This window comes from Heloderma suspectum, chromosome 1 (genome assembly GCF_057233095.1).
Source record: "Heloderma suspectum isolate Gila_16-S chromosome 1, 16-S_ref, whole genome shotgun sequence".
Lineage (NCBI taxonomy): Eukaryota > Metazoa > Chordata > Lepidosauria > Squamata > Helodermatidae > Heloderma > Heloderma suspectum.
In genome coordinates, this window is record NC_139458.1 from 11,294,408 (window position 1) to 11,307,774 (window position 13,367).

Consider the following 13,367-nt stretch of genomic DNA (forward strand, 5'->3'; position numbering starts at 1 on the left):
GTCAGAAGCGACTGAACGAATAAACAACAAAGAATTCACAGACTGCCTGTAGTGTTGTCATGAATCCAGTCATGAATCCAATCACTTCCAATAAGAGATTTTTATCTCTCTGTCTGCCCTTCTGTATAACCAAAAGGTCTCTCTTCTCCTCGAATCAAGTAGGCCTCAACAAGCATCCAAAAAGCATCTTTCCTCATCTCCCTTTAGAGTCCTATCCCTTACATGACAGCACCATCATTTCAAGTATTCCCTTTTCTACTTCTCACTGCCTGCCTTATTATAGTGGGGTTTTGTTTTTGTACTATTACTGATCTCTGATCTTTCTAAGAACTCATCTATCCCTCCCCCTCGCACTCACACACACACACACACACACTTTCTCTCTCTCTCCCCCCTCCTCTCTTCCGCGCATACATGCGTGCACGCGAGGGGGGGGGGCTCTCAACAGAAAAGCATACTGTAATCCACATTACAGTATGCGTAATAAAACCTGAACAGGATGAAGCTAGTCCTAAAAACTGGGTACTAAAAAAAAAATGAAGCTCCAGGATAAAACTCACCTCTGCCTTAAACCCTCCATCAAACCCTTAGTCATAATCCCCAATATGAATAAGACAGATACTTATCCTCACCTCTCCCCCTCTTTCTTGTCTTCCAGGCTGCACCACAGAATATATTTAGATTGTAAGCTCTTCAGGGCAGGGGCCTGGTTTTTGCTCACATTACTCTATAAACACCATGTACATTCACAGCACTATGTGACCTTTCAATAGGTTCTCCAATACCATGAATTGACAGCTATGAGCAACACTTGAAACTTTATTCAACAGTAACATATGCTACTTGCAGGAAAGTGATCAGTTTAAATGAACCTTCAATCCACCGTCAAAAGTGTGTGTGTGTGTGTGTGTGTGTGTGTGTTTGTGTGCTTTACACAGGATCAGAGAAGTCCTTGGTGCCTAAGGCCCTAGGCTCCTAAAAATGTTATACTAGCATTTAGAAATTTAATTGAGTCTCCTTTAACATTGTGAGCCCTAATTATTTCTTTTTACTATTAGGAATTTGAAATATTTTTCCAGGTCTGAGCATAAGTGAATGAAAGCCAAGGAAATGAATGACTTTCACTTTGTGAAACAGCAATGAGCAGCAGGGCTTCAGTCACTTTAAAATCCTGCCAGAACTGAAGCCAGAATTTTATTACTTTCAACTCTTTGTGTGTGATTTCCAAGGGAAACCTGCCTTAGCAATCCACTTTCATGCCTCTTCTACCCCAACTACAGAAAAATTATCCTTCCTTCTTTCCCCCGCCCCTACCCTGGCCATTGCAATTTAGGCATACAGACCTTTCTGTATCCCTAACGCTTCCTGTATTTACCAAAATTCTTTAACACCCACTGCTAAGCTTCAGTGACCATACTGTAATCTGGTTCAAGCAGCAAATGGAAGTACTTTGACCCATCATCATCTAATCTCCAAAGCAGAAATAGGTGGCGTACAGAACAACCAGGAGGGGGGAAGAGAGCTGTTACACAGCTTGCTGCATTATCACACCACCCTGTGCAAGCTTGAGCTAGTCCAGTTCTTTCTTTGATATGGTATGAGAGATGGCACAGTTCCCAATCAAGAGGAAGAGTGAATGCCAGACAGCCCCTTAGGAGGCTGAACTTTGTCATTTTTACAGCATACCGTTTCAAAAGCAATGGCCTTCAAACACATGGAGTGCAACTGTTAACAGGCAAGCATTAAGGCAATTTTGCAAATATTAGTCAAAGATCTTAGAAACTAAGGGAGCAATCCTATGCATATTTAGACAGAAAAAGTCCTACAACTCCCAGCATTCCCCAGCCAGCCATGTTGGATGGGGAATGCTGGGAGTTGTAGGACTTTTTCTGTCTAAACATGCATAGGATTGCACCCTAAGTGAGAATCCAGAGAGTTTATTAAAAGAGCAGTGATATGGTTTACACAGTTTTATAAAATGCAGATTTGCCATCTCCTCCAAAAACCACTTTTCTCCTTTTTATGAAGAAAAGGGAAATTCTTTTAATTATGAGAATTCAGTATACAATCTGAGAAATGCTGCAAAAGCAGCTGCACAGCTGGCTATGGGATTCCAACAGCAATCAGGATGGCTGCCACTGCTATTTAATCCTTATTTAGCATCAAGAATAGGAACTGTTCAGAAGAAAGACAGTTAAATTATTACAAAATCAACTTGAACTGAGGGAGGGAAGACACTTTTTTAATTAACAGGATTCTATTAGAGACTGAATAGCCCCAGGCAAACTGCTCTGACAGCTTCGCTGAAACAACTAGTCCAGCCTTCCCCAACCTGGTGCCCTCCAGATGCCTTGGATTACAACTCCCAGCATCCTCCAGCCAGCTGGAGGATGCTGGAGGGCACAAATTTGGGGAGGCTGGACTAGTCTATAACAGTCAACTAAGGGAGGGGGAACCCAAAAAAACTACTTGTGTTATGTGCAGCTTGTGCAAACAAGCACTAAATGAAGGCAAATGTGACCTTCAGTTACAAGCATCATTTTTTTTCCAAAATGTGGGAGGTGCAACTGCTTTCTTTTCATAACACGTTTGAAGACAGAAGTCCAAGACATGTATACTTATCCTAAGTGGGATGGTGTTTTCTTGAATATCCCCTCGGCCTAAGAAGGCATGCAAGGGAATCACCACTAAAAAGCTCACGCAATCCTCTCAAGAACCAACTTCCCGCTTATAGTTCTTATCAAGTCACACTAACCAAGAATCTCATTTAACACACATTCTTTAGCTGATCAAATACTGCAATCAAGACACACACTACCCCAGTTCCAGGAGTTAGTGCTATGAGTCAACAACGTTTATTTTGTAGGCATTCTTTAGGTACACGCTGTTCTCAGAGCCTCACTTTATTTCTTTGATAAAATGACCTATTAAAGCAAGCGGAAGTTTGTGTAATACTGCTTTCACCCTGTTCCTATGCAATTTCATGCATTTCCAAGTCCATGGATTCCAATGGGTTTGAGCAAACCTAATTCTGCATAGAACAAACCTATTAGCAGTATTTTCACTGCCTTGAGAATCTACTCCTAGTCCATAAAAGATTTTTCCTCCCCATTATGTTAAGACTCCTGTGTATAGAAAAAAAGATCAGCTAGTGAGATTAAAAGGTTACCATGTCATAATTGTTTGCACAGTCACTAGTTAAATAGCATGTCTACAGTATCTAGCATATTCATCAGATTCCTCAAGAATGAGTTCTTAGGGCCTTTTCGTATATTTAAGTGACATTTTAAAATCCAGTCAGATATGTTTGAAACAGATAGAAGTCATGCTCACAATAATGTCACCCCTTTCAGCCCACTATCAGGCTAAACTTCTACAATAGTTCCAGAATACAACTCAAAGACTGTAATCCTGTACACACTTAGAAGGGGATTTACCCCATGAGTCTAGTGAGATTTACAGTACGATCTTATGCATCTCTACACAGACGTAAACACCACTGAGCTCAATGGGACTTACTCCCAGTAAGTGTGTATAGGACTGTAACCTCATGTCTGAGGTTGTACAATGCAATGTCATTACTGCACTGCACATCTAGCAGGTGAGGGGGAGAGTTCTGTCATTGAAAAGATGTCACTGAGCACCTCTCTCCACCCTCATCATACAGCCAATGCACATATAAGTATCATGAGGGCATTCTTAGTCTTGGTAGTCATAACAGTACATACCATGCCACTTTTAAGGTACATAGCTCTATATAAAATGTCCCTATTCTACCACAGGTAGATGAAGGGTAAACAGCTGCAGCCTTCCCCAACTCTATGCCCTCCAGATGAAATGGGCCACAACTCTCACCATGCCCAGCCAGCATGGGCACTGCAGTGCAGACCCCAAGGTAGGTGAACAGGAAAAAGAGTTGATGAAATCTCATCCTTCACAATCTCATCCAGAAGTCTCATATACAGGGGGCATGACTTCAGAACGCCCTCCCATGAGACCCAATATGAAAATCCCAAGGAAATGATGAACCAGTCTACATAGGTCCCACAACTCATACTCAATAGCATCAAACATCACAAGAAGTTTTTAAAGTATCAAAGAGACAGAGTGATTCCAAATTCACAGTTTCTAGCACTACCAAGACACTGTATCTATTCCATCTTCTCTTTAATGGATTTTTTTGTGGTAGGAGAAGAGATGGAAGCCACATGAGGGTTACAAGTGGAAGACAACGTTGTCTGGAGAAATTCAGCGAGCGAGGCAGGGCGACTGCACAATAAGCACAGTCTCAGTACCATACTCAGGTCAATTGGGTGGTTCCATTTTGAGCCACGGAGATGGAGGAATGGTCTTATTATTGATAGCAATAACAGCAGCAGTCAGACTGGTAGGAATCCAAGTGCATCTGTGATTGCAGAATGACTACTGATGCCTTTTCCCCAAAAAGAGGGAGGCTGGAGACAGAACAACAGCTAGTCAACGAGTAAACACAATGTCTTAAAAATCTTCCGGTTTCCACATGGGCACTGTCAAAAACCTCAATGCATATTCACCTTTTCCAAAAACATTTTTGAAGATGAAGAACTTTATTGTAAACTTAGCTTATTTAGGAAGAACTACACAATCTATTGGTCTTAGGCTACAACCCAAAGCACACACTTACTTGGCCGCTCCACTGAAATGAGTGGGACATGATCCAAGATAAGTATATTTAGGACTGCAGGGTTAGACTTCATTTGCTGCTCTATTAACAGCCGCTGCTTCCCTAAAGTCAGTGACATCTGAGGTAAAGTACACCGCTTCTTCTGAAGAAATGCAAGTCCCTAAAACATTCCCAGCAAAGCAGTTAAAGATCTCAGAGAAGCCATTAATGAAGCAGTTTTATCACGCTAAATCTGATTATTAAACCATGATGACGACTGTATACAGCAGGCTCATCATACAGCTGTGACCCAGGAGTGAAGAATACCGTTATAGCAATAGTTGTGTCCAAAATATATTACTGCAGTAGTCCTGTACTTCCCCACCACTCACATTAAGCCCATTTCCAGAATGTTTAAAGAACAAATGAAGCTCACTTTTAAATGCAGTGGAAGGATTGGCCTCATTTATATAGTGCTGTACTGACCACTAATACTGAAGTAAAATTGGGGGGTGAAATGCATTAAAACAAGTGACAAAATTAATCTTTTTAAGCCCACTACATTTATTTTACTATACAGACATTTCTGTTTAGGGCGCACGTTTTTATACAACTCCACTCCAAAAAAATTAAGTTTAGTGACACTGTGCTTTTACAATTCACATAACCAACTATAGGATTAACTGAAATTCAATCTCAGTACAGTCACCTCTAGAAACACTCCAAACTAATATGAAGGTTGGAGGAACAGGCTGACAAGCCTGGTTGAAATGCAACGCTAGACTAAGGCTCAGCATCAAAGAACTGAGCTAGCGTGAGCACCGGCAAGGGCAATAACTCGGTGACATGTGCATGTGGAAAGTCCCAGGTTCAGTCCCTGGCATCTCCAGATACAACTGGGAAAGACTCTGCACCCCCACACGCACACCGCCATCTGAATCCTTGGAGATCCACTGCCAGTCAATGTAGACCAGCAGCAGGCAATCTGGTGTGCTCCAGATGTTTTGGACTACAAATCCCATCATACCCAGCCACTGGCCATGTTGACTGGGGCTTGTGGGAGCTACAATCCAACACATCCGGAGAAGGGGCATCAGGGAAGGCTGAGATAAACCAATGGTTTGACTCACTATAATGTAATTTCCTGTGTTCCTCATGCACTTCCCCCCACCCCTCCTTTCCACATATAAGGAGATTAAAAGTCCCTACTTTAGAACAAACCACAGTTCCCCTGTGTTCAGACCATCACAGGAAACTGTGGCTAGTTCTAATGCGGATGCTTCCAATCTCCCCTTCACATACAGAGGAGGGAGGAGTGTGCTTGCCCCAGGCTTGTACCAGCGTGTTCCTCTAACACTAAAGCCATAGTTTAGCCTTATGCCTGAACTAGGCCTTTGTTTCCCCCCACCCATGGCCAGCAAGCCCAGATGGCTGAATAGCCTTTCAAAATGAATTCACACCAAGGCTTACGTCAACATACCTCCCACAAGCCCATCACCCGTTCAACTCTGAGAAAGGAAAGGTCCTCTTACTAAACCTATCCCTGTTGACACAATTGAAAAGGGTTCAGGAGGAGATACAATGAGATTTTATGACCAGGAGAGAAAAAATGGCCATGAAAAGCCCTTCCGTCAGCCCATCTCAGCACTTATGAAAGTTTACCAACTCCCAGGAAAGCAAAAGGTCTTGCTTAGCTCAAAAGAGTCCTGATAACCTCAAACATACTCATGAGGACCCCAGATTTCTGATTGGTGGGTGGGGAGAGAAAACATACACATTTTCTGAGCATGGACACGCACCCTCCGAATACATCATTTTCCAGTCAAGGATACAGAGATTGTTCTTCTGTTCTTCCCTCACAGTACAATTCTATACATGTCTACTCAGAAGTAAGCCCCACAGACGTACTTCCAATTAAAGGGGCAATCCTTTGCATGTTTAAACAGAAAAAAAAAGCCCTACAGCCCCCAGCTTTCCCCCGCCAGCCATGGGGAATACTGGAAGTTGTAGCACTTTTTCTGACTAATCATGCATAGGATTGCACCCTAACAGTGAAGTCTTCTAGGGGTGCATTTCTAACTGGGGTTGCTGGTCCTCCCATTTAAAAAGGGGGGGGGCAAAACAGAGCACAGTCTCTCCCACCTCTAGAGGGCCCCATACTAGATTTGGGGAACTTGCCCACGGGCTCGAGGCGCTGCTCTAATCGGGGGGGGGGGATAAAACCAAGAGCCTCTTGGGGTGTAGCAAGGGGGGGCCCTTCCCTCCTTCCCCTCCGCAAAAGACCCTCTTTCTGAGCAGCAGAAACAGGAGCTCAAAGAGCACTCAATAGAGGGGGGGCTCACTGCCGCCGCCCCTAGTGACCCTCCGCCCCCCAAAGGCCGCCAAGCCGGCACAGACGCGAGGGCAGCGGGGAGCCCTCCCTTCGCCCCCCGCCCCATTTCCATCTCCTCCTCCTGTTCCACGAGGCGACCCCTGAGGCGTGCGGCCGGGAGACCCCGCCAGCCAGTCCTCGGCCACTTCGCCTCACGGCGTCGGGCCTAGCGGGCCAAGGCGGAGGAATCCGGAGTGGCGGCGGCGGCGGCGGCGGCGGCCGCCACCACAGCAGTGCCGCGAAAGGCAGCCAGCCGCGCGCCCGCCCGCCCGCCAGCCGGGCCCGGCTGCTTGCTGACTAGCCAGCCGCCCTCGCCGGAGCCACGTACCTGAGGGGAGGAAAGGAGCCCGGGCGGCCGGCGGTTTGTCAGAAAGGGGAAGGCAGGCTGGAGAGCCGGAGGAGGAGGAGCGGCGGCGCAGCAACGCTCAGGCGGCGACGGCTCCTCCTCACACGACGGGCCTTCGGGGCGGAGAGGGAACGAGGGCGGGGGAGAGGCGGCACCGGCACGTCCGCGGCGTCGGCCCGGCCCTTCATCCGTCCAGGCAGCCATCCGTCGCTGCCTCCGCCTGTTAAAGGGGCAACCCCCGCGGGCCCGGCTGCCCCCCTCGCGTCGCGGCGGCATCTGTTGCCACCGCAGCTTTTATCCCCGAATCATATTTGGGGAGGGGGCGATGGACGCGGTGCACTCTGCACATCCTCAGAGGCCCTCCTTCCTTCATCATCCCCACCACCCATGATGCTGGGCATCCGAGGTGACCCTGAAGAGGAAAGTGCCTCTGAGGATGTGCAGAGGGCGCCTCCGTATGCCCTCCTGCCCGCTCCACCCCCAGCCCCTCTCCCCGCCCTGGCCCCTTCTCGCTCCACACGCATCTGAGATCTAGGCTAAAGGCGTGGGAGTGACGGCCTGCAGTGGGGAGCCGTTTCTGGAGCCGAGCCAGCCGCGGGTGTGCGCCAGCTCTCGACCGTGGTGCTGTTTTCCTTGGCCTCCTCTTATGCTGAGGTTTTGCTATTCCAGCTCCACAAAGAGTAAGGAAATAACGTTTGCCAAAAAAGGGGTGATCCAGGCATCGGTGCACATCCTTCGCTTGCTTGAACACTTGGATTATTGTACAGTTGGGACTGGTTCACACATGTATATTCAGCACTTGATGGCTGCAACTTCAAGGGGTGAACTGCATGTACAAATGTGCCCTCACAGGTATAACACCACAGATGGCACGTTCATATCACTTCCTCAAGTGCAAGGCTTTTTTTTTTTTAGTGAGATCAGTCCATACATTGCCTGCCTTGAGTGCCATTTTTCTTGGTAGGAAGGTGGGGTGCAAATCAAATAAATAAATACAGTTGCTCTGCCAGTCATGTTAGCCCCTATCTGTCATGCCGCATTGAGAGGGTTCTACCCTTAATGTGGCCTAAAACTAATTTTAAATAAATACAATAATGTTTTTATTTATTTATTTACAATATTTATATACTGCCCCAAATCAAAGATTTCGGAGCAGTGAACCACAAGATAAAAGAATAAAACCCCATAATTAAAACAAAACATTTTAAAAGAACAGATTCTGAACTTAATAAACTGCGGCTAGTCACTCAGGGAAGGCATCTCGAAATAACAATGTCCTGAGGAGGCACTGAAAGCAACACAAAATGTGGGTCTAAGATCATGGAGTAATCTGAAAACAGCCACCACAAGTACAAATTGCAGGTAGGGCTTCTCCATGCATCCAGGCACCTTGCTTTTTCAGGTTCCCATTTGCATGAAAAAATACATATATAGCATTTTCCAGAATTATAATGTTCATGTAGGCATTGGGTGCATGCAGTCTTGTTCCTCTCACCCATAAGAACATAACAAGAACCCTACTAAATGCCTGTAGGAAACCTACAATGACCCTTTCCCGTTCAACAACTAATATTCAAATGCGTGCCATCATAGCATATAGTCATCATAATTGGTAACCACTGATAGTGATAGCCTCATTCTCCAGGAATTTGTCAAATTACCTTTTAAGACCATCTGAGTTGGTAGCCATCACCACATCTTCTCATAGCAAATCCTATAGTTTAACTTTGTACTGTGTGAAGACTTCCTTTTGCCTGTTCTGGATCTCCCACCATTCAGCTTCAATCCCAGGTTCTGAGAGAGGGAGAAAACCTTTTCTCTATCCGCTTTCACCACATCATGTATAATTTCATAGAATCATAGAATAGTAGGTAATTTGATAAACCTCTCTCATGTTCCCCTCCTTATGTTCATATAAACTTCACCAAAGTTACTAGCTCCCAGTGAAGTACAGCAGTTGGGGTTAATATTCCCCACCCTCACCCCATTGTACAGTGCTTAGCATTTTATCAGCATTGACTCAGATTGATTTGTTTTATCACTCCTTTTGTTTGAGAAGCATAGTTGCTAAGAGTTCTGTTGTTTTAAATCTGTTACTGTATTTTGAATCTCTGCATTGCTGCTAGGTTTTATTTGGAGTTTCATTTTTATTTTATACTGTAGTTTTAAACTTTTAAGGGTGCAATCCTTATGGCCACTAGTCAGCGGCTAGACAGCCATAGGATAGGTCGGTTCCCAGGAACCGACCTCGGAGCCTACACACCAAGGTCGGTTCCCTGAGAATCGACCTCCACCCCCTCCCGTGTTGCCTCGAAGCCCCGCGCGATCAGCTCTGCGCTTGTAAGAGCAGCACGGAGCAGCAAAAATGGAGCGTTCCAAAATCAGCTGTCTGGCTGTGAATGCAGGGTGGCTGAAGGACGGAGGAGAAGATCCCTTCTGCACTGCTCCTGCCCTGCATTTGATAGGCAGTCGCCTCCAAGTTCGGAGGCAGCCGCCTATCCCGATAGGATTGCCCCCACCGCGTTTATAATGTATTTTATGCTGCATTTTGTGGTTTTAATTGTTGTGAACCACCCAGAGAGCTTCAGCTATTGGGCGGTATAGAAATGTGATAAATAAATAAATGCATGAGCCAGGGGCATTGCTAGCTCTGAATCTATTGCCCAGGACCTCCAAAGCCCTGAGTGTCCATTGGTGCCAAAGGAAGTGGGTTTTTTTTCCTTGGCTCAGTTGCCATGCAAGTGATGGTTTTCAAGGGGGATTGCCACTGGGGAGGCAAGGGTTAACTTCCCTCCCCACATGCTGCAACACCCTCCCCCCACAATAAATCTTCCCCTGCATGGCAATGAAACTTAGGGTTGGGGGGGAAATCCATTGGTTTAAAATGATCTGGGGTAGGGTGCAAATTAATTTATAAAATTATTTTATTTGAGATTATTTGCCTCCTGTGAAATGTAAATTAATCCTAGTAATTACTTCTACATTTGCATATATAGATATAAATCATCATATGCAAATTTGATGCAAATTTTGTCTTCTATGGGCCTGGGCCTAGCAATGCCCCTGGCATGAACAATAAGCTAGGAAATCCTTGCTTCAGATCATAGCTTGACTCACAAGGCAGCCTTAAGCTTGTAACTATTGTCTCAGCTTTAGTCTGATTCCCCTGTACAAAATGGCAGCAATAATACCAACCTACTTTACATTGTTGTTTAAAGGTAATTTAGGTGAAGTGACTTGAAATGCATCTATCATATTTATATCCTGCTTTTTCAAGGAACTCAAGGCAGTGTGCATGGCCCCCTCTCCCTATTTTATCCTCCCAAGAATCCTGTGAGGAAGGATCAGCTCAGACACTGGCTCAAGGAAATTGTTCCAATGAGCTATGTAGCTGAGAAGGGATATGAACGTAGGTCTCCCAAGTCCTAGTCCAATATTCTGACACCAGTGATGTGGGTTTTTCAGGAAATTCTCTTATGCAAATTAGGCCAATTTGCATCGGGCAATTTTCAGTTTGTATCAGAAAATGTTCAGTTTGGATTGGAAAATCACTACAGAGTGATCTGATTTAGCATGTTTACTAAATACAAGTAAAATAACAAGTTTTAAAATACCCCATGTTAATTTTTTGTCATAATAAACCACATCACTTTGCTGACAAAGGTCCGTATAATCAAAGCTATGGTTTTCCCAGTAGTAATGTATGGCTGTGAGAGCTGGACTATAAGGAAGGCTGAGCACCGAAGAATTGATGCTTTCGAACTGTGGTGCTGGAGAAGACTCTTACGAGTCCCCTGGACTGCAAGGAAGTCAAATCAGTCCATCCTAAAGAAAATCAACCCTGAGTGCTCCTTGGAAGGACAGATGCTGAAGCTGAAGCTCAAATATTTTGGCCACCTAATGCGAAGAGAAAACTCCCTGGAAAAGACCCTGATGCTAGGAAAGATTGAAGGCAAAAGGAGAAGGGGACGGCAGAGGATGGCTAGATAGCATCACCGATGCAATGAATATGAACCTGAGCACACTCTGGGAGAGAGCAGAGGACAGGAGGGCCTGGCGTGCTGTGGTCCATGGGGTCACGAAGAGTCGGACACGACTTAACGACTGAACAACAACAACAACAACGTGACATAAAATATTTTTTGGGGGGGAATTAAAGCACACTTAATGTGATTTTAATGTTAGATTATGTAGACATTTCTATTGGAATACTTGTAAAAAATTTAAAGATAATAGCATATACTTCCATTATTGTTTAGGGGCGCAATCCTATGGCTGCTAGTCAGCGGCAAGACGGCCATAGGATAGGTCAGTTCCCAGAGAACCGGCCCCCACCCTCTCCCACACTGCCTCATGGGCAGTGCAGATCAGTCCCATGCTCTGCGCTTGCAGGAGCAGTGTGGAGTGGCGAAAACAGGGCATTCCCGGGGGCGGGGAAGTCAGAAATGCTGGTACGACACATCCTATGTGTCAGCCACCGCTTCCTGTGCCCCAAGGTCCCGTGGCCAGACAGCCAAAATTGCCTGTCTAGCCGTGAAAGCAGGGCGGGGGGAGTGAGGAGGAGGTCTGTTCCTTACCACTCCTCCTGCCCTGCACTGGATAGGCGGTCGGCCCCTGGGTTCGGAGGTGACTGTCAATCTCAATAGGATTGCTCCCTCCATGTAAGAAAGAAACAAAGATGCTGAAAACTCTTGACACACTAATTCAGCCTTCCCCAACTGGTGCCTTCCGGATATGTTGAACTACAAGTCCCAGCATCCTTTAGTCAGCGTGGAGGGCACCAGGGTGGGAAAGGCTGCACTAATTAATTTTAGCGACCCAAAGAACTGTGCATGATATGCTGACAACAACTCATCTATTTCAACAGAGTTTAACTCTCTTCGACTATGATTGTTGGGGCACCTCCAGTTTCGCTGTCATTGCTTATTAGTTCCATTTCACACTGCGAAATATATATTTCTTTCATCTATATATATATATATATATATATATATATAATTGCTAGGGATAATCACCTGAAAAACATTAATTACAAGTTTGAAACTGCCACGCTTGCCTAAAATTGCATTTGCAATTGGCATCCCTTCATTGTTACTAATGAACTTATGAAACGGAAAATTTTCCACAGAAAAATAAAACACTGGAAAATATTCCGTTTTGGAAAAATTTCCATCCCATATTGCTGCTGACCGTGTAGTATACTGGCTCTAACATATGATATCATATTGCACCCCAGTTCTCTGAGCGGTGAGAACTCTTTATTTTATTTATTTATTATTAAATTTATTAATCGCCCATCTGGCTGGTCACCCAGCCACTCTGGGCGATATACAACATACAATAAAAACAGTTTAAAACAATAAAATTCTACAATAAAAACATTTTCTAAAATACCCTAACCCACCCCAAATGCCTGCCTGAACAACGTTTTTAATGCACGACGGAAGCTCATTAAAGAGGGGGCATGACGGAGTTCCCTAGGGAGGGAGTTCCACAGAGTGGGGGCCACCACAGAAAAGGCCCTCTCCCTCGTCCCCACCAGTCTAGCTGTCCTGGCTGATGGGACAGACAGAAGGCCATCCGAGGCTGATCTTGTTAAGCGGCCTGTCTGGTGCTGCTGGAGGCGCTCCTTAAGATAGGCTGGGCCAGAACCATATAGGGTTTTAAAGGTCAAAACCAACACCTTGAATGTGGCCCGGAAAACAACTGGTAACCAGTGCAACTCCTTCAGCACTGGAGTGATGTGATCTTGCCGGCGGCTGCCTTTAATCAGGCAAGCCGCCGCGTTCTGTACCAGCTGCAGTTTCCGAACCATCTTCAAGGGTAACCCCACATAGAGCGCATTACAGTAGTCTAAACGAGAGGAGACCAGGGCATGTACTACCGATGGGAGCAGATGGTCGGGAAGGAAGGGGTGCAGCCGCCGTATCAGATGGAGTTGATACAGCGCTGTCCGGCTCACAGCTGACACCTGAGCCTCCATGGACAGCTGGGAGTCCAAAATGACC

The 13,367-nt window shown here is 45.5% G+C and overlaps 1 protein-coding gene across 10 annotated transcripts in view; it reads right to left on the minus strand.

The window, feature by feature from the left end:
* KTN1 (kinectin 1) overlaps positions 1–13,367 on the minus strand; it is a 200,980-nt gene that overhangs the window by 132,295 nt on the left and 55,318 nt on the right. For 4 of the 10 annotated variants that reach the window (XM_084835637.1, XM_084835599.1, XM_084835671.1 and 1 more), the window contains exon 1: positions 7,342–7,465. The exons of the other annotated variants lie outside the window; for them this stretch is intronic. The gene's annotated coding sequence lies outside the window, so the exon portion shown is untranslated. Of the gene's footprint in view, positions 1–7,341; positions 7,466–13,367 lie in introns of those variants that run through there. 10 annotated transcript variants of the gene reach the window in all.